The sequence below is a fragment of the Amblyomma mixtum genome, chromosome 5 (genome assembly GCF_055824585.1).
Source record: "Amblyomma mixtum isolate Tamu chromosome 5, ASM5582458v1, whole genome shotgun sequence".
Classification (NCBI taxonomy): domain Eukaryota; kingdom Metazoa; phylum Arthropoda; class Arachnida; order Ixodida; family Ixodidae; genus Amblyomma; species Amblyomma mixtum.
The window spans coordinates 127,658,862-127,679,238 of record NC_143016.1 but is presented as its reverse complement, the minus strand read 5'-3'; the positions used below and the strand labels follow the sequence as shown (position 1 = coordinate 127,679,238).

The 20,377-nt window shown below is 50.0% G+C and overlaps 1 protein-coding gene across 1 annotated transcript in view; it reads left to right on the top strand.

Moving 5' to 3' along the window:
- The first annotated feature begins 3,960 nt into the window (after positions 1-3,960).
- LOC149343663 (carbohydrate sulfotransferase 1-like) overlaps positions 3,961-20,377 on the top strand; it is a 64,962-nt gene continuing 48,545 nt past the window's right edge. Inside the window, exon 1 of the mRNA XM_089545986.1 lies at positions 3,961-4,021. The gene's annotated coding sequence lies outside the window, so the exon portion shown is untranslated. The remainder of the gene's footprint in view (positions 4,022-20,377) is intronic.

Here is a 20,377-nt window from a genome sequence, read left to right as displayed (position 1 = left end):
CTCTGAGCATGCGCAGTGCAGCGCAGCGGCGCCATGGTTGCCATAGTACTGGTTGTCATGGTAACAGCACATGCTCAATAGTGGTCTTTGGCAGGCACCACGAAATGCGCTTCTGCTAGCCTAGCGTAGCTTTCCTAAAATAACCAAATCTTCGAGCAGACTTCAGCGCCTTAAGCTTTGGTTTCATATGAATTATCTTTCTCGTAGCGCAGGGTTTTTGTTTGTTTTCATTTATATTTACCTTAGAAACTTTTAGCGAAACACAATGACGACAAATTTGCTTCAATTTACATCAGAAAAAAATTCTGATTTTCATTATCAATAAAAAAATCCAATTCATTTATAAGCAGTCTAGGATGCCATATCCTAATCTTCCCTGTTGAAATCTAACAATAATGTCGCACTTGCTTCTGCCAGAACCCGTAAAGAAAATGTGCGAAATACCAAACTGCGATCAGAGCACAGTTGTGATATCAAGAGGTGCGTGTCATAGTGAAAATTTTAAATGAGAAATCAAGAATGTGGCTTGGAGTAGCAGTGATATTTCACCTGGCAGTTAAGACCTGGGTTAGATCACATGAAAATGCAATGTTAATAACAAGAACGGAGTGCCTAACATTCCTACCCGTCGCTGTCATGTTTCCCAATCGATATCAAATTCAAAACCCCGGCTAAATGAAAATTTACGTGCTCCTACCGGAAACGCTACGCATAATCGCAGAGTCGCTAGAGGAACCCAAGATCTGCCATGGGTGGGAGGTATAGAACACCGACTACAACGAAATTACGGCAAAAATCTAATCTACGCAGGAGACTCGTTTTTAGGAATAGCTGGTACAATTGTGACGTTTCTGCTCTCCTTAGCGACAGTTGCGACTCCCCTCGCAAACAGCTCTTATATTTCATTATAATGCATGACAGAGGAATGATCTCGTTACTATCTTGCATCATGTCCTCATCAGCAATGCACGTGTAGGACAAGGCCCTATAGGAGCGCTTCAGGTTCGGCTGTTTTATTTACAATGCATTGTACATTTATAGAGAATAGCCTGAAATAGCAAGTATGACGGTCATGTCTCTTTTAGCTGTATCGTGGCCACCTTATGTTTTGAAAAGTTTCCACGCTTGTCTATCATATTTATGTTGTCTGCAAGATTTACGAGGCCATGTCGAGTCAAACGCGGGACCCATGACTAAGGCTCAAGAGGAAAAGCTTAACCATATGGCCGGTTCTATCTTACGACTTGAAGCCAGCAATGCAGCCCTTCAAGAATCTGTCAACAAAATATTTCAGATTCACGCAGACTTAAAATTGATTTAGAAAAACTGACAAGGCGAGTTGATGATTTAGAGCAGAAATTTGCAACCGCACCATCTGATGAGTCCGTGGTAAACAGTGACAAGGGTCTTGCAGTTGTACAAGAAAAAATTGATGGCCTTGAAAATCGCTCTAGGCGGTCCAATGTTCTATTTTACGGCATAGCGGATCCAGAGAAGTCGGAAATATGGGAAGAGTCTGAACGTCTCGTAAATGACTTTTCTGAAAAAAAATTAGGTTTACTGCAGAATCTTTCCAGAGCGCATCGCGTGGGCCGCTTTTCTTCCGAGAAAAAGCGGCCTATCAAACCCTCTATGGCAAGATGAGCCGCGAGGCAGTTTCAAGCCTGCAGCGTGAATAGATCTTCGCTTGCCACGGTGTTAAACCACTACGCAATCTCCGCAGCTGAACATTCCGCATACCTGACTGCCAGTCGTTGTTGTCGTTGCTAGTCCCAGTCTCTCGCACTTTTCTATCGATGACGTCGTCTTCATCAACTTCCATCCGTGCGTGATGTTCCATTATACACCCGCATATAATGGCTCATTGTGAGACGCCTGAGGAATCAAATAAACAGACACACGGCTATCGCACTGCCTTCTTCAACTCACCTCTAATAGAGACCAAAACCAAAGACCGAGGTGCGAGAGCACCTAACTGCTGCAATCGCACTTTTCCTCACTCTTCCCTACGGCGGGTCTACGAGCAATTTCATTTTTCTCAAATGTAATATTTCCTCGCTTATGGATTCATATGACGGTACCCTTAATTTTTGTTCTCTGTAAACCTGAGGCCACGAGGCTCTCCACGTACAGGGCGGCAAGCTTTTCTGTCCATCCTCGCTTTCCTTTTTCATTCGAAGAAAGCTCGAATTTTCACGCCTCTAGTGTGTTGCCTGGCTGCGCTATTACTAAATACTAGAAAACAATTACTGCAGGCTAAGAACTGCTGGGTCTCTAAAATTAGTGTTCGCTGTTCCACCGTAATCATAATATATTTGTGAATATTCCGTACAGGTTCAATTAATCACGCCAGAAAACCTCTCCCCTAAGTGTGAAATCTAATATACGCATGGCAGAGACTCCAAAAGTGCTTAATTCTTCACCACATGCATGAGTTATCAGCTTCGAATTTAATTACCGTCGAGCGATAAAACGAGTGAATTTGCGTTGATTATTCTTCGGTTCTAGAAATTTGCATTCCTTTCTTAGGATGCTGAAACTGTCTAAAACAATTTTATGCATGTTTGAATCATTACAATCTTTTTCTGGAACTATCGCCATCACCATATACGGATAGAACTGTTGGTAGGACACTAGTCATCGTCCCCGCCGCGGTGGCTCAGTGGTTACGGTGCTCGGCTGCTGGCCCGAAAGACTCGGGTTCGATCCCGGCCGCGGCGGCTGAATTTCGATGGAGGCGAAATTTTCGAGGCCCCTGTACTGTGCGATGTCAGCGCACGCTATAGAACCCCAGGTGGTCGAAATTTCCGGAGCCTTTCACTACGGCGTCCCTCATAGCCTGAGTTGCTTCGGGACGTTAAAGCCTAATTAACCAAACCAAACTAGTCATTGTATCTTTAATGTTTTTCTTCTTGGGGGACAAAAATATGGGTTATTCGTTCTTTGAAAAAAAAAATCATTGCCCTTTTTGAGGGTATCGCGAGTGTTTGTCTTTGAAGCGTAAATCCCCATTGTGCGCTATTAATATTAGCTTTTAGAAGTGTCATTGTGACCCATGTGCTTTTGAAATTCTTCATCTGTCTCGAGAGAGACAAATAAACTGAGGAGTAAGCAAGAACTGCTGCCAATATTTAAATGATTGAAAAACCATAACAGAGCAGACATACTTTTCTGGCTTGAGTTACTACTTTCATTGCCAGTCACTTATTCGAAGCTTTTGTGCTGCGAACGGCAATTCTTGATGGCCGAATTAAAAATGTTTCTTACAAATAATATTTCTTCTCTTTCATGTCGCATACGCAGGTAACTCCGGACATAAAAACAAGGCATAAACGGAATGCATCCGTGCTCCACTATGCGCTCGAAATCTTATTTTTGACCCCAACCCATCTGAACCGGATCGATGTAGTTCTAACTGGAGTGGATGTCAGAGGCGAACGGATGGTTGTAATCGGAACCGGAATGAAGCCCTAAAGTTAGTGGTTAGACACCCTGTTTTACAAGAAGAAGATCGCTAATGCAGTTGCTGCACTAACTGCATCATAAATTCACTTCTCTGCACTTCGATGGAGGATTATTTCTTCAAAAAAAAAAAAACACCACTAATCATGTTAGCCGCTTGCTTGCAATTTCGATACAATTTTCAAAGCGCTGCCAAGAAACAAGTATGAATACTTCGAATCGTGCACCTAGCTCTTCAGACCATATAACAGCTGCGCGTTGACGGCGTACATGTTCAAACAAAAAGCAAAGAAGAATATAGATCATGACAATATAAAATATAAAGCCGAAGATCACAGTTAGTATGCGTCGGCGTGGCATTTTGACGAAACCCATTCTGATGCGCAGACAGAGGTTGTTAAGAAAAAAATGTCACGACCTTTTCATACCGCTGAGCATTGTCAGCACACTGCGAGAAAGACCTCTCGCAAGTGCTCTGCTTCAAAGTAGCTCGTCACAAGGCATTGAGCTCCGGCGCCGTCTACAGTTCATTCCAAGTCTCGGATTTTTCTCACACAACGTGAGTGAGCAGATGCTCGTTAAGTGTGCGATTATGCATTGCAATTTTCGTTCACGGAGTTGTTCATTATGATTATTACTATATAATGTGCCAGCCGACATTTCTACTTTGGCGCGGGTCATTGCTATGTATTTAGGCAAATCCGCAAAGGTGGAATTCAGCTCATGAATGGATGAATTTGGCATCGCCTCGCCAACTCCTTGGCGTTCTAGTTAGTTTAGTCGCGGATCAAATGCCCAAGACAGGCGATGGTCCGAAGTTCGATTGGTGGGCCAGCACGAGTTCTCCTTGAACTTCGAAACTGCTGACAAAGCAGCAGACGCTTTCTTCATAGCTGCATCACTGTTGTCAGGTGCAGGCTAATGAGTAACTACTCTCTTCATTATTACGATCACGCTGGGTTTCACGACAGGTAGAGATTTTCTGCTCAAGATAGAGTTTTATAAGTATCGATTGAGTTGGACAGCAAATGGTAACCGAGATAGAGTTCGAATAGAAAGCACTTGCCTGCTACAACTGCGCAACACCGGTCACATAAGTACGTTAGAATTGAGGAATTGCTTTACATGTGTTCTGCTGAGGAATGCAGTGCAATAGCAACTAGGACAAGACGGACGCAAACACAAAACTACGTTGTTTACTGCCTTCAATTGGCTTATATAGGCAGCAGTTGTATGAAAGCACAAAGAAACAACGAACATGAAGAACTGACCAAATTAACTGAAGCAACCGTAGCATGATTAACTTGTCGATCCAACCCATTGATTACAATCATTACCGTGCGCATGGAACCTTAGAAACAGCAGCTCTTTTCTGCTTAGGTTTACAGTCGTTCCCAAAGTACCCGGCGCGCACACAGAGGATTTAGGATAAGCTGTCTATACGTAAATAAAACAACATCTATAGCTGAGTTCTTTGTCAAGTAACCTTGGACGCGTAACTAGCAGGGCTGGGAATAGCTACGACTGCCATGGGCATACTTGTGAGATGGGAAAGAAAATTCATAATAAAAATGGGACGCCGAACTGAAACCAAACCTGAATCTGAAACCGGTCCTGAACCCATTTTTATTTCGCCATCTTGTAACTGGACGCGAACACGAACGATTCAAGGGAACCGTCCCGGACCAGTGCGGGACTCGGCTCAACTCACGTTTAATGCTACACGCATCCATTTTTCTCTCTTTTTAGACAAATTGAGATGTGCTGCCGCGTACATTTAGCCAAGGAAAGGTGTCTGCGCTAGTTAGTGCGAAAATGACACCCTGTCTACGGGACAACAGAACAAAACGAAATCTCTTGTCCAAGAAGAAGCGTGATTGGCGCTTTTTTAATGTACTTTCAGCAGACAAATGTGAAATCTTGAGTTTATTATAGTCAACCCCCTTTCACATGTTTGGATACAGTTTTAATCGAATTGTTAGCACTCTTCTCGCTCATAAGGCACCGAGTGAGAATAGGCTTCCTTTCATTGTTTCATAGCATGAATATGTGAAACATGGATGCAGTGACTCAACCAGGTTGTGCTACATTTATTTTCGGAGGCATTCGTCATGTAAGATAGCACATACAAATTAGACCCGCAACCATGGCTAAATGGCTGTGGCTTTCGGCTGCTGATATAAAGGTCGCGGGTGAGATCCCGACTGCTGCGGCAGCATTGCGATGGCAGCAAAATTCAAAACCGCGCATGTGCTGCGCGATGGCAGCGCATGTTGAAGAACTCCAGCTGCTGCCAGCTAATCTGGAGTTCTCCACTCAAGATGCAACTATTCGAAGAGTCTTTGCTGCACGCTATTGAAACAAGCAAGGAAAGGCGGGTTTGTAGCAGCGGTAAAGATCCTAAAGAAAAAGAAAACTGAATAGCGGATATATTCGCTATTTAATTCTGATTTACTTTTTCTTAAATTTTTAAAAGGAAATGCATGTACACGCTGGCATGAGATAAAGATTACGTTTAGAAAGATGCTGCTACAAATAAATGTTTGGTTTGGTTTATTGAGGTTTAACGTCCCAAAGCGACTCAAGCTATGAAGGACATCGTAGCGCAGGGCTCCGGAAATTAAGACCACCTGGGGTTCTTTCATATGCGCTGACGTCGCTCAGTACACGGGCCTCTAGCATTTCGTTTCAATCGATATGCGACCACGTGGCCGGAATCAAACGCGCGTATTTCGTGTCAGCAGCCGAGCGCCTTGACCAACTAGCCAACGCGGCGACTCTAGTAAAATGTAACGGGGAATAAATGATTTTGTGTTATGCTGATGCGCTGAAATGGTTCTGCCTTTAAGAAAACTTGATGCCCATCGCAAGCGGGTGTTTTCACCATTCTATTCTAGAATTTCTGGTTATTTTATTCTCTGTCAGGCGTCTTATAGATGTCTCTCGCTGTCGTACTCCAGGTTCATGTCTAAGACGAACGACTTATGCTTGTTAGCATTGTTTCCTAGAACGCTTGGGCACCCGCATACCTCAAACATTCACAAGAATCCACGTGCGGCATCCACACTGCCTCCTTACACATTTGATGTCCCACGTGTCTCCCTTCTTTCACTCCCCCCCCCCCCCCCCCCCAGGAGCAGAGTTAGACAGTTGTGGCGCCTTTCCTTTCCTGATAACCAATTACGATCTAAGTCGCCGCTGGCAGCTGTATCAAAACTGCGGCGACTGTTGCTACTGCGGCGCGCAGTCGGCAGCGCAATCCAGTCATTGTAAGAAGTTTTCATCCCAATCGTTTTGAGGAATTAGGCGGAAGTTTTTTTTAGCTTGTTTGGCGAACTTTCCGAAATCCACGAGGCACGGGCGATGTGCACTGGATGATCACGTGATCAGTTTTCGAGGTATTTCCCGGCGTCTGTTATGGAGCCCTTGCCCCACCTGACGATAGCAAAGTTAGCGCGAAGTACGGAACCGGCTCCGGACGGGCTTCGCTGAGGCACCGGAGAGAAAGAGCTCCGATAAGCATCTCAATGACGAAAAAAATTGTCATAACCCGGTACTCTTCGTAGGTCACATTCCGAGCATTCAGTAGACCAGTACTCGTATCAATATTCCTCCTTATCCGTGAAATTATCCGTTCTTTCTTTTCATTCTACCTAAAAAGTGTCAGGAAGGATAGACATACAATTTCTGAACAGAGAACACAATTCTGTAATGCAGCGCAATGCCCGCAATGTCACCACTGGAATGGCATTGCGACAGCAGTAGGGACCATTCCTTGCAGGCAATGTGTGAACATGTGCACTTTGGATTTGCCGGTAATGTGAATGTTCACATGTCTCACCCCTAAAGAGCCTGTGAAAATTTAATAAAATGAGTCAGTATTTTTCGTCTTTGAAGGAGGTATTTACATGACAAAATTAGAATGGCAGGCCATAGAAGAAACGGCAGTCGGATAGGCGCCATTTGGAAAAGCTACTGCTGAAACAAGTTCACTGACGGCGTTATACAGCACGTACCAGTAGCTTCGCCCAGAGGTGCCATAACAAGAAAGGCTCAGTTGCGATCGGCACTTTGCCGCTGCCGTGAAAGGCTGGAGATGGTATTGTTGGGCGGCGATCACAATTTGTCTGCAATTGTGAACTATCATGACCACATGAAGTTGTAACTCTTTCCGCACTGAAATAATTTCCCTAAATTGTTTCGCAGGGCGCTGTAACGAAGAAATTGGAGGTAACTGAGAACTTAATTGAGAATTTTGGCCACAAAACTTCTAATTAAACAACCTGAATACGTTCTGTAAATATGCGACGGAATATTGGAGAGATTATGCCACCCTGCGTGAAACATGTTATGATTAGTATTTGATAACCTTTCCTTTGCAAGACTGCAAATACGCTATGCAGTACCCATAAACATTTTCTACCACAATGAAGTATGCCCATTCAATGTTCTGGTTACGCAATTGATGCCTGGCTGTTGATGTACCACTGAATCGAATGCTTTTATCCCCATTCTCAACAAACTAATGCAAAAATTGCCTGGAAAGAGCGGCGAACTTAAAGCAGAACACGATGGCAAAGGAGAATATGAATCAGTGTTTATCTGGACATTCCAAAAAATTTCTTTCAAATAGTATCCGCAAAAAAATGCGATGTTATTCGACAAATCTGCGTTAGCAGGATCGGTTCTGCTTAGATTTCGTTTTCACGCTTTTCATTGCGCCTTTAATTTCGTCTTCGAATTGGATGTAGCCGTAGCTTCTGTGCAGGAGGAAGCTTCGGGAGGGTGGAGGCCTTCTTGAAGGTGACGTGGGGAGCTGGCGGAGGTGGAAGATGCATTTTTAACCTAGCGGTGACCCGGAGGATTGTGTGCGAGGGCCTTAGACAATGGAAGTTTTCCTTCCTTCCTTCCTTCCTTCCTTCCTTCCTTCCTTCCTTCCTTCCTTCCTTCCTTCCTTCCTTCCTTCCTTCCTTCCTTCCTTCCTTCCTTCCTTCCTTCCTTCCTTCCTTCCTTCCTTCCTTCCTTCCTTCCTTCCTTCCTTCCTTCCTTCCTTCCTTCCTTCCTTTTTTTTCTTTCTGTTTTCCTTTCTTTCATATCTTCCTATCGTTTCGAACAAATGAGGACGCTCAGATAGAAGATGCATATAAGCGGCTCGTCAGCGCTTAAAGTCGGTAGTTTGCGCGCGCAGGCTTGAAGATGGGATATGCTTTTTACCCGCATTACCGCTCGGAGCCCGAAGTTGCACCATCGGGGGGGAGGGGGGGGATAGTTTCTAGAGGGTGTAGATGGATTGTCCGTACATCCGTCCGTCCATCCATCCGTCCATCCATACCCTTGGCGCCAACGCACGCCTTAAAAATTTAACATGTTGCATGCGAAACAACTTGTATTCCGGCAAGGTTTCTCCATCAGCCTTTCTCACGGACTGGAACTACATACACGCACTGCATCTTGTTTATTCCTACCCTAGAAGTCTTCTGGTCTGAGAGTTTTGATTCTGCATGTCCAGACTTGTTGGCTCTGGAGGACATAAACGTATGTGAATTTTTTTTTGTAAACGACGTTTAGGCTGAACTCCCGACGAGTAGGATTGGAGCACCGCGGCGGCAAATAATGAGATTGACCATGAGGCCATATCGCCAAAGCTGCCCATGTTGCGTAGCAATGTGAAATCGCCATCGGTATTCGCACTAGCTTGCGGCAGCTTACGGGCAGTTATTGCCTCAGGCTGTGGTAGCAGAAAAGGAGCGCTCTCGAAAAAAGAAAAAAGGAAAATCAGTTGATGTTTCGGGCATAGTCAGGATGACGATTATGATGATGTTCAATTCCCCTGAAATCAGCACTCCGCGCTCCATGATAGTCCCAGCAGTTTCTGAGAAATGGCAACGCATATACCGGTACTTTACTTACATACTGCTTCAATGTAGAGGTGCGATTAGTTCGGCTAAGCGGAATTTCGATGACTAGCACTGCCCGTACTGACGACCAATAAAGGTCTGAAGTGCTATTCAGCCTCACGTCCGCATTGTGATGTTAAACACTTCCACATGATCGGTATCTAAAATTTTCGAGAAGCCTAAAGTCTACAGTTCCATTTTAGGAACAGCTCGAATTTTGTAGCGTGAGCTATCCTGGCCGTGGATGAGCAATTTCGCGAGAGCCTGGATGAGCCAAGCTGCGCATGCGCGAGGAACGAGTGACGTCACAGCTGCTCAGCTGGTGCGCCGGAGCCGACACGGAGCGGATGATGAGGGGTGACGGCCAGGCTACAGCCATGGAGAAAGAAAGCAAAGCTGCTGCTAACGGAAAAGTTGAATTCGGTTTGGTTTGGTTTATTGGGATTTAACGTCCCAAAGCTACTCAGCCTATGGGGACGCCGTAGTGAAGGGCTCCGGAAATTTCGACCACCTGGGTTTCTTTAACATGCAGTGACATCGCACAGTACACGGGCCTCTTGAATTTCGCCTGCATCGAAATTCGACCGCCGCGGCCAGGATCGAACCCGCGTCTTTCGGTCTAGCAGCCGAGCGCAGTAACCACTAAGCCACCGCGGCGGGAGTTGAATTCGCCGAATCCCGAAGCGGTTACCTGGCAGTTAGCGGTTATCCAGAGGAAGAGCGAACTGGCTAAGGCCGAGCGCGCAGCGAAGACGCCAGAACAACGAGAGGAATGCCTAGCAAAGCGGCGTCGCCAGGATGCTGAGCGGTGGGCCGGGGCCTCTCAGCAGCAGCCTCAAGACGATGTCAAAACTCGCCGATCGAGTGACTATATGGTGAAACTCAGTGAAAGTGCCAGTGCGACTCGGGCCTTTTAGGCCGACTTTTTGAACAATCCGTTTGGGTATGTGTGCGACGTGTGTGAAAAACTATGGCACTTTATAGACTGGACGCCGGCACGTAGCGACATGCGTACAACGTCGAGTTTCGCGCCATCTGAGTGGGGCGAAGAAGGTGGAGCCGTGACGAAGGGTTTCTAGACGTGCAAGAACTGTCTCGTTAAGCAAGAGGGCAGTTCCAAGAGGGCAGTTATGGGCCTTCTCTCGGATTCAGGTGTCCACCTAGATGTAGACACCTCGCCCTCACCTCATGCTACGTATATCCTCGCATAACAGAGCTAAGCCACTGCCAATTTCTTCCCTTTGATTTCGATTAGGATGTTATTAACCCGCGTCTGTTCCATGATCCACGCTGCCCTCTTCCTATCTCCTAACGTCACACCTATCATTTTGACGCGATAGCGTTAAGGGCGCTGTGTCGCAGAAAAGCCGGCGTCGTCGTCGGCGGCGTTGGCCGTCAGCGAAAAATCTCAGAAGCATTAGTAAATAAAAGGCTTCCCAGTCGTAGGTTGGATAAGTCTACAAGGTTTTAACTGATCTAGTGTATTGACTACCAGGACGCGCAAGCTTTCGTCGGTACAGCAATGCGGATACCGAGATGCTCTGCAGGTTTCTAAGCATACAGATGGGAGAGGGAAAGCGATCACCGTACAATGTGGTCACACTGCTGCTTCAACCAGTAGATTTCACAAACTCGCGCCCCAGTGTTATGACCAAAAGCACGCGTCAGTGCCCCGGCCGTTTGAATTCCTAGACACCAGTTTATGTGCGTCTACTAACCGCGATGCGAGTGCCAGCCAGTGTTGTGTGTGCGTGTGTGTAGACATAACCCGTGAAACTCATTGTATTTTGCCATCACCAACATTCATTCGCACTTTCCTTTTCCTCCCCTTCCCTTTCCCCTGTGTGGAGTAGCAGGCCAGGGCTATGTCACCACTGGGGCCGACCTCACTACCTTTTCCTCATTAAAATTCCTTTCTTTTTCTCTACTTCCACTGCTCATCTGCATCCTTGAGACCAAAGGCTAGCACTCCACGGTCTCGTGTGATGCCTCAGAACCCGCATATCTCTTACTCTGGTGTTAAGGTTAAAAAAAAACAAATGACATGACGGTCAGCACGTGTCAACGCGATATTCAGCGACAGCTGTTAATGCGATATGTTGTGGCTGAGCATATGAGCGCGACTAGTTCTGTGGCATTCTTTTCAGTATCCCTCACACAGTCCTTCACGCATCAGCGTATACAGCTCGTTCGGTCGAAAAGCTGTCAGCGTCGTACTTGTAGTTACCGACACCGCGCGTCGGAAACATTTGATCATGCCAACCGTTTGCAGCGACGGTCACATCGAAACGACGCTGCAACTAACAATCGAGGCAATAGAGGAATACCTATAGGGTATGGGTTTACGATGTTCGCCGAAAAAGTCGGAGCTCCTACGCTACCGCTCCACGCAGAGGGGCAGACTACCCGGGAGTGGTCGCAATGCGGCAACGACAAAACGCGAGTACGAAGAGATCAGACTACGCACGAGAAGCGGTGGTGGTGGTGGTGAAAACATTTATTATGAATGAACAGGAGGCATGTTTGGATCAGCCCGTAAGGGACCGATCCTTACAAACACTAGGTGGAGGTCCCTAGTATGGGACCCCAGTGGCGGTTGCCGCCGCCCGGGCGCGCCCGACTAAGGCTTGTTGGGCCTGTAAGTCGTGGCAGCCGAGCAGGGTCGCCTCCCAGTCCTCCCGGGTTGGGTTGGGGATGGGGGGAATAGCGGGGTTGGGGGGGCAGGCCCACACCATGTGATAGGTGTCAGAAGACACTGCACTATAGTGTGGGCAGCTGCCGCTAAAGGAGGGGTCAAAATGTTTTAGCGCTGCCGGGCACAGCAAAGTATTGGTGAGAAGGCGTAGAAGGAGCCGCTCATCCGCCTTCTTCAGGCCTTTACATGGGCTAGGGTAAAGGCGATGACATTTTGATAATATGTTGTAATATCTTTGAATGTATAGACCGGATTAAAATCGGGTTCCTGATCGGATGGGGAGGAGAAAACAGCCCGGTGAGAGAGCGCGCGGGCGGCTGCGTCTGCTGCCTCGTTTCCTGCCAACCCCTGATGAGCAGGGGCCCATATGAGGTAACGGTGTGCGGGGTCCGTATCCCGTATGCAATTTTGGTATATTCGATAGGCTAGGAAGGGAGTGCAGCCTTGTTCGACGTTCCGACAGGCCCCTCGCGAGTCGGTGATTATGTATTTTGAATTGGAATGTGAGGCCGCGAGAGCAATCGCGACCTCTTCTGCTTGTGTTGCACTGCGGGCTCTGAAAGTTAGGCCGTTAACGAGAAGCGGAGCAACCATCCCGATAGTACACACAATTAGGATCCTCGGCATGATAATCGAGGCCAACGGCGTCAACGGCGAAACTATCACTAAATTAAAGCACAAGACAGCTAACGTCATGCGAATCCTCAAGGGGGTCACTAGCAGAAGAAGCGGAATGAGGCAGGAGAGTCTCACACGACTCATACACTCTTTCGTCATTAGCCATATTGCGCTACGTTGCGGCATTCGACAACTGGTACAAGGGAGAAGAAACCAAGATCAATGTCCTCATTCGCAGGGTGTACAGGACAGCACTGGGTCTACCCCAGTCCACCAGCACGCAACGCTTGCTCCAGCTCGGACTTCACAACACGCTTAGCGAAATCGCCGACGCGCAGCGCACTTCACAACTAGAAAGATTAACGGGAACGACAGCAGGCCGCCAGATCATGGAAAGTCTCGGCATCCGTTACCACGCACAACAAGGCCAGAAAGTCGCCATTCCGGACGCGCTCAGACAAACGCTAAGTGTCGAGCCCATTCCACGAAACGTCCACCCGGAACACAACCGGAGAAGAAGAGTGGCCAGGGCCAGAGCTCTCCTACACAGCCACGGAGACGATACGGGGACAAGGTTCGTTGATGCGCGGAATAAGCACAACGCTCGCGATTCGCGGTTGCGATCTTCGATTCGTGTGGCAAAACGCGCATAACGTCAAGTGTAGCGTGCGAACGCGCCGAAGAGGCGGAGGAAGCGGCGGTGGCACTCGCCCTCACGGATCCGACGTGCACCATGGTTCTCTGCGACTCGCGTCAGACGGTCAGAAACTTCGCCAAAACATGGATCTCACATCTCTCAAGGATGGAGCTTGCGGCAGAGATTCGAACCGGCGACCCATAATCGAGGCTGGGGATGTCCAGGAGGTGTGTGAAGAGTTACTGCAACATCCTTTCCCCAAACCGAATTTTATTGCGAAAGAAATACTACGCTCACTAACGGCCTTTCGAGTAGCGCGGCCGGTAGCCACGTTTGACCTTTATAATGACCTCTGACGTAGAAACCGTCGCGGTGGAAACTTGAACCGCACCGTAAAAGAAGAGAGGCAGTGGGAGTGAAAGAAGAAAGACGAAGACGAGCCGTAGTGAAGAAAATGAAATTTCTATTTGAGGAAAGGAAATTAAGTAACTGTCTCGCAGCTCTCGGTGGACACCCGTCATCCGTTTGCAGAGGAAGGGAGGAAGTGGGAGTGAAAGAAGAAACACAAAGAGGGCCTGTAGTGACAAAAATGAATTAGAGGAAAGGAAATTGCGCAGGAGGATGCGCCGCTGCGCGGAGTAGAGGCCACAGTTGGCAAGATTGCAGCGCAAGGACGGACACCCCGAGCATGGACGGACACCGCGAACATGAACGGACGCCGCGAGCATGGAGAGACACCGCGAGCATGGACGGACACCGCGAGCATGAGCCATTAAAGGCTTTCGCCTTAAAATGAATTAGAGGAAAGGAAATTACGTACAGGTGCTAGTGACGTTTAGCGTGACGTCATACCAGGAGTGAGAGACGGGCTACCTAGGGCTACCAACTCGGCTCGTCGGGTAACGGCGGCCGCTTGCCACGGCGCACCGCGCTCTAATCACTAGAGGCGCTGCATATGCAGTATAAAACACCTGCTTTCGCGACCTACCAGATTTAACCAAAGCTAAGCCCCCGCCAATTTATTATTTCCTTCAATACGGCACATCTTTATCTTTCTCACGCTCTCTCTCTTCTTTCACTTCCACCTACCTACCTTTCCTTACGGCGGGGTTCGGGAGTCCACCGAGATGCGAGACAATTACTGAGCCGTTTCCTTTCCTCATAAATAGGTTGCGTTCAAAGCTGTTTTCAACGGGAGAGGCGTCGCGCTGAACGGGCGGTAGCGTTCCGTGGACTCCCTGGCAGCGCTGCAGTACGCTGTCGCATAGCACCGGCGCTACCCGGCCCCTTGTAAGAGACTGGATCGCGCTGACGAGCTCCTCCTCATCACAATTCTTACTAACACTGTACTGTGCCCGGCGGTAAACATTTCAACGCATCCTTTGATGGCACGTGCCAGTTCTGTGGGGAGGTGGCTGACACCTTCCACGTGGCTTGGGCGTGTCAATCAAACCCATCTATCCCCCCCCAACCCCACCAGGGAGGACTGGTGGTGGTGGTATGCTGAAAAACTTTAATATTCAAAGAGAGCTTGTGGGTTAACAAACCCTGCTGCACGGTCGGTATCCTTAGTCCGGGACACCGCACTACGAGGCCCCGTCTCGCGCCCCCCGCTTGACCAGAGCCCTTTGGGACTCCAGCGTGGAGCAGTTGAGGAGGGCAGTCTCCCATGCCTCTCGGGTGGGGGAAGGGGGAAGGTGAGGAATATGAGTACATGCCTACACCATGTGAAAGATGTCGCAGATCTCTCCACAGTGCGGGCGGCGCCCATCTGTGTTCTGATCGAAGTGTTTTGCTATGGCAGGACAGAGAAGGGTTCCTGTCTGCAGGCGCCGCAGAGTTCGCTCCTCCGCCTTACTCAGCCCTTTGGCAGGTGCCGGGTAGAGACGGTGGCTGTCGCATTAATGAATTAGGATTTTGCGGAACCGCAGAAGCGGTTTATGAGCTTCTGAGCCAGGAGAGCTAGGATGAGGAGCCCGGTGTGTGAGCGCTCGGGCGGCCGCATCAGCGGCCTCATTGCCTCGTAGACCCTGGTGGCCAGGAGCCCAGATCACTTTTGTTCGAGTTGGATCGGCGAGAGCGCGTCTTAGAATTGGGGACGCCGCGTTTGAGCGCGGAGTGATCGGACGCGTGTTGCATCGGCTCCGTCGATTTCTCGGCTGGAACCGCGGCAACCTGATGTAACGCCTATCAAACCTGTGCGACTGCAACCGTGAAGTCAGAAGGATCCTGGAGAACCCGATCACACCCAGGTACGCTGAATTTTCGGCCATTTCGAGCAACCCTCCGCATCACCACGTAGCGGTCGAGCTAAGCCTAACGGCTCCGGCTCCTCCGCCGCTGGCTGCGGAGACGCCTGCCGGCCAACCTCTCAACATGGCTCTACCTGAACAACGCGGATACGACCCCACGACTCTGTCGTGGTCATTTGTCCCTGTAAGCCAGCCAGAGGACGGCCCATCCACCATTTCGGCGCAGCAAGCTGCCCTTTTCCAAGTCGTTGAGAGCCGGCGCCGGCGCCGGCAGAACGCACGAGGAGCGGCAACACCCAAGACTCCTCTCAACAATTCAACAACGGGAGACGCTCGCGCTCCGTCTTCTACACCTCCACAGAAGACTTCTTCACCAGTCTCGAAGTGGACTCCCAAGCCAACGGTCAGGATGGACCCTGACGACTACGTGGTCGTGCTGCAGCCACGCAGTACGGTCTCCCTCAAGACGGCCTTCCAGCAAAGTGAGCTCGGCGCTGCCATTTCGCAACTAATCGGTAGGGAGCACATGAACACCATCACCATTTCACCAAATTGGGAACAAAATATCATCGTCTGTGGCACGCAGAACCCAGAAGTGGTTAAAAAGCTCCTCACGGACATTCAACTTAACACCAGCAGAGGATCGCTCGCATTTCACGGCCACCTCAAGCTCACCGGTGATGTGTGTCGCGGTGTGATATCTGTTCACAACTTAGAAACCAGTGAGTCACTAAAACATAATGTGCAGTGGCGCGGTGGTGAACTAGTTCATGTGCGCAAGCTGGGACAATCAAACGTAGCTGTGCTGACTTTCGAGGGACGCACTGTTCCGCGTTACGTTCACTATAACGCAGAACTGACTCCCGTCAAGGAGTACAAAAAAAGAGTGCCAGCGTGCTACCGTTGCGGCACACTGGGGCACCGGGTGGACAACTGTCCCACCCCGGTCAAGGAAAGATGCGGACTTTGTGGCCAAAACGTGGGGCTTGGTACTAAGGGGATGGCCCCCCACGTCTGCAATCCTATCTGTTTAATCTGCGGGGGCCCGCACCTCACCAGCTCCCGCGAATGCACCGCGAAATTCATCAAGTTGCCGCAACCAGGGCCCAGGACGCCACCCAAGGGAGCCAATGCCGGCGCTACACGGGGAGGGCGGCAGCGAAACAACCAGAAGACGCCACGGCGTGGCGTGATGCCTCCCCCTGGCAAGACAGCAACAGTAACGCCACCACCCGGAGCAGCAGAGTTCCCAGCTCTCAGCGCTTCATCTGGCGGCGCCGCCTGCAACCAACCCAAGGTAGGCAGCTGGGCGAGGGTCGCCTTCTCTCCTTCCCCTCCTCCCTCCTCCCCCACCAGCACCGCCGAGACACAGGAACTCAAGCGCGAGCTCGCCCTCTTGCGAGCTCAAAACGAAAAACTAGCCAGCGAGCTTAACTCGCTCAAATCCCAATTCCATACTCCGCCCGCGTCGAGCGACGAGGCAGAAAACATAACAGACAGGGAGATCCCTCTTCCTGTGGAGAGTCGCGCCGCGGCCCTGGAGACCCGGGTGACCGCAACTGAAACACAATTGGCTGACCTCCCCAAAATTATCCATGACACCATCGCGCGTCAGGTGGAGAGTGTCATCGCACAGGTGACACAAGCCGTAACGCACATTATCCAAAAATGGATAAAATATAATCCGCGCGTCCTTAAACGCGTAGGACCCATCAGGGACGCTAACCGCCCCTCAAAATTCAATAGAGCTATTCCCGATGAGTTTGACTTTTCGGAAGACTCCTGCACGTCTGCGCCGGGCACTAGCGGGCTGGGGAGTCTTAACAACGTGACCCCACCCTCCGCCTCCGACCATGGCCCCCAACCCTAAGTCGCTAGCAAGAACAACTCAGCCGCTTACACTAACGCAGTGGATCTGCCGAGGTCTCAAGGACCACAAGAAGCGGACTCATCTCCGCCTCTATCTAGAGAACCTTGAGTTCCTCGTCGCCGTGGTTGCCCTTTAGGAACCCGGCGCCGGTGCCAAACTAACAAACTACACTACATTTCAACACAACCCGCAGACATGTATACTTGTTCACAAGCGATACACTGCGCAGGAGGTCACACTTCCCACAACACCGTCTTTCCCATACACGATGGTTTCAGTGCTGCCCCTAAAGCGGTCTGACCCACCTGTACACATTCTAAATATTTACTGCCCACCGAAACTTAAGAACGTCACGTTCAATGAAATTTTCACTCAAGCTATGCAGGTGGCGGGTAGGGATCCCCTCCTAACGTCGGCGATTTCAACGCCCCGAGCAGGCTATGGGGATACCCCCAGGAGGACAGGCGTGGGAGGAAGCTTGCGGAACTTCTTTCCACACTTGGACTCACCCTGCACACTGACCCCGCCAACCCAACACGTGTCGGCAATTCCATTCAACGAGATACTTGCCCGGACCTCACATTTACTTCGCAACATACGACATGCCGACTGGCTGAGTACAGAGGACACTCTAGGTAGTGATCACTGTATAATCAACACAACCATTTACATGCGTCCCCTGAAACGCCCACTAAAACAAGCTCGTATCCCTGACTGGACGACTTTCCGCACCTCTCTACCTATTGTAGACCCCCTCCAGTCGGGATACGACGCCTGGTCCAGATCGCTCACGTCTACACTCACACAACACGAACAGCAGATACAGCTCACAGAAACACAAACAGACGTGGACAACCACCTTCTCCACCTTTGGGAGGCCCGTCGCAGCCTCACGAAGCGATGGAAGAAACAGAAACATAACAGACGCCTTAAGAACCGCATCCTCGAACTCTCACGACAGGCAGCGGAATATGCTACTCAGCTAGCCGACACTAACTGGGTGGACCGGTGTAACGCGGCTGCTCGCCAGATGTGTGGCCGCAACGCGTGGCGCCTGTTCCGCGCTCTCATCGATCCAATACAAACACGCACGGAAACCCAACGCCAATTACATAGGGCCTTGCACAACTTTACAGGAACGACAAAACAACTAGCGCACACGCTCAGGGATCGCTACCTGTGCACCACTAAGGACCCCCGGCAGGCGGCGTACTCGTATGCAGGCGAAGAGAACACGGAGCTGGACAAGCCGTTCCAGCTCCACGACCTCCGGGCGGCCTTGAGCAAAATGAAGCGGAGCACTGCACCCGGGCGCGACAAGGTTACGGTCAAGCACTTGGCCAACCTTCCCGACGCAGCCTACGCCGCGCTCCACAAATACATCAATAGCATTTGGGACGGAGAGACTGCTCTCCCTCTCGATTGGAAATCGGCTCTCGTGACCTTTATTCTGAAGTCCGGCAAACCTATTGATGTGGAGAACCTTCACCCCATCTCCCTCACGTCTTGTGTCGGCAAGCTGATGGAGACGATGGTGCGCGACAGACTCTCCGATTTTCTCGAAACACAGCACACTTTCGCGGACACCATTTTCGGTTTTCGCCCTCACAAGTCTGCACAGGATATACTTCTGCAGCTTCACCACGACATCTTAGATCCTGTCGAATGTCCCCACAACGACAAGGTGGTCCTGGCCTTGGATCTTAAAGGCGCATTCGACAACGTCAAACACGAAGTAATCCTGGACCACCTCAGTAACACCAACTGTGGCCACAAAACATTCAACTACATAAAACAATTTCTTACAGACCGTCAGGCCTACATACGCATACAAGATGCGGAACACGGGCCATACACCATCGGCTCGAGGGGAACACCTCAAGGCGCGGTCCTGTCTCCCCTCCTCTTCAATTTGGCAATGCTTCATCTTCTCTCCAAATTGTCCTCTTTGCCCGGGATACATCACGCTCTTTATGCGGATGACATTACAATCTGGGTCACGCAAGGTAACCTGGGACACATGGAATCCTGCCTGCAAGCAGCGGCGACCCTAGTCGACGACTACGCGGCCTACTGCGGACTCCAGTGCGCCCCATCTAAATCAGAATTTGTGCACATACGTCCCTCCCCTCGGGACACAACACCGCTTTGCATCAGTCTCCCCTCGGGACCGATCCGGGAGTCCAAGGAGATCCGCGTCCTTGGTCTCTTCATACACCACCAACGCAGAGTCCACACCACCCTAGCCAAACTTCGCACGGTGGGAGACCAGGTGGGCCGCATGGTCCGCCGGGTCTCCAACAAGCGGGGCGGATTACGAAGCAAGGATGCACTGCGGCATGCCCATGCTTTCGTAACGACTAGAATCCTCTACTCAACCCCCTACTTGCACCTGCGCAAACATGATGATGACCAACTGGAGGTCATCCACCGGAAAGTCATCAAGCGGGCTCTCGACCTCCCGGTCACCACGTCCAACCAGCGACTTCTGGCCTTGGGTGTGGTAAACACATTCCGGGAGCTTCGAGAAGCCCACTTAGTCAACCAATACACGCGTCTTGCACAGACCACGTCCGGTCGCCGCCTCTTGGACCGGCTGCACATCAAACATGACTACCATATTGAGGAAAGGGAGAGAGTGCCAGAACCCTGGAGACGCGCCCTCCGTGTACGACCCCTTCCCCGCAACATGTCCAGAGAAGACCATAGCGGTCGTCGCCAGGCGCGCGCGAAAGCGTTGGCGCGATACTATGGTAACCAATAACATGTGTATTACGTGGACGTTGCCGGCCCACACCACGGGGTGTGGTACACGGCCGCAGTCGTACACAACACAAACACAGTCAACGGGCTCACTTTCAAAGCCTACAGCGCAACACACGCGGAGGAGATTGCCATTGCTCTTGCTCTCACTACTCCCAAGTCGAAACACATCATCACTTCGGG